At 26.3% G+C, this 1,546-nt stretch overlaps 1 long non-coding RNA gene across 2 annotated transcripts; it reads left to right on the top strand.

The window, feature by feature from the left end:
- The first annotated feature begins 210 nt into the window (after window positions 1–210).
- On the top strand, window positions 211–1,367 carry LOC111616911. Of its 2 annotated transcripts, none has more exons than XR_002755341.1 (2): window positions 211–345; window positions 1,206–1,367. It is a non-coding gene; the product is annotated as an uncharacterized LOC111616911 (long non-coding RNA). The 2 variants fall into 2 exon arrangements; XR_002755342.1 differs by lacking the exon at window positions 211–345 and adding an exon at window positions 856–944.
- The last annotated feature ends 179 nt before the right edge of the window (window positions 1,368–1,546 follow it).

Genomic DNA, 1,546 nt, shown 5'->3' with positions numbered 1-1,546 from the left:
ATTAAGAAATTATTAAATCTTAATCTTTTTCTGTAAATATTTATCTAATAATTGCATAAACAGTTTTTTTTATTTTGTGTGTGGGACATGTTGGGTGTGCTGCATACGCCTGTTATCATCCCACATTCATTTATACCGTTTATATTTATCAATGACTTTATGTTTATGTGAATGCATCGTGTGAATGCATCGTGGTATTGACGAATTCTATGAAGGTGAAAATTTTTCATTAAAGTTTTAAGAAGACTTCACACGTGCATTTAAATAATTTTTTTAGATAAATTGACGTCTTTAATATAAATTTTTGTATATACTATCCATCGATATACGAAAGTCGAAGTATGAGTAAGTGTCGTTATTTTTAAAAGACCATTTCTCTACGTTAACTGATAGCTTTTTACATGTAGACGAATTGTCTTGTATTTAACAAAATTGTTATTTCAATCATTTTTTTAAATTAAAATATAACGAATACTTTATCAGTTGTTTTACTATATGAATTACACAGTAAAATTATTTTAATTAATATGCGAATAAAAGTAAACATCTTTTACATTAATTAATAATACATTAAACTTATTTCATTAAAAATATATATATACACACATATTTATTTTAGAATCTCACAGATGGCGCGATATTAAACCATCATTAAAATTGTTTGAATATAGATGGCGTAGTTTTCAGTTGTCAGTAATATGCTTTGGAATTTTTTTAATTGCGTTTATATTTATAAATCGTAATAATAAACTATTTATGAAAAAAAATTACTTAGACAGATTGTTGGTTTTTCTATTAATGAAAAATTTTAAGTAATTTTTAATAATATGAAATATTAAAAAATTCTGGTGATCACGAAACGAACTAATACACTCCAACCAAATAAGGACGACCGAAGCAAACTCAAAATGTGCACGTTTCGTACTAAATATAACTCGTCTTCGGTAAACTTTTGCTTTTCCTGTCAACTTGATAATCATTTTGAAGTTCTCCAGACAGTCCGGAAATAGTTTTATTACCGAATAAGCCCAAATCTTCGGATAAAATTATCTTAAATTTAACCCCTCAAAATTTCAACAAAATTGATTTAAATTTTATTAAAGAGAATTATCTTTAATCATTTCAGATACATTTTAAATATCTTAAACTGTGAAATAAAATTCAATACTGTAATCAAGTGACTTATTATATTAACATTGTTACAGATGCTCTTTTGGCCGATTTGCAATCGACTACTGCCCATTTAAATTCGACTCCAAGTTATAAAACAATAGCACCAACTTCTAATTATCACGGATCTTCGAGTCCAAGATTTCAACCGAGATCAGTGTCCAGAAGCCCATTAACAAATCGTAAAGTAATTACCGAAAAATACGAGTATAAACCTAGAGAATCGGTAAGTTAATTATTCGTATCGTTAATTATTGAACAGCTTATCATTTATTTATTAATACACAAACTTTTAATACATTTTATTTTGTATTTATATATATTTTTGCATATGTTTAGATCTAGTTTCATATCCTTAAATGGCATAGGATAAAAC

The sequence above is a fragment of the Centruroides sculpturatus genome, unplaced genomic scaffold (genome assembly GCF_000671375.1).
Source record: "Centruroides sculpturatus isolate CEXI.00-Female unplaced genomic scaffold, Cexi_2.0 scaffold3235, whole genome shotgun sequence".
Lineage (NCBI taxonomy): Eukaryota > Metazoa > Arthropoda > Arachnida > Scorpiones > Buthidae > Centruroides > Centruroides sculpturatus.
This window is presented reverse-complemented; position numbering and strand designations above follow the sequence as displayed.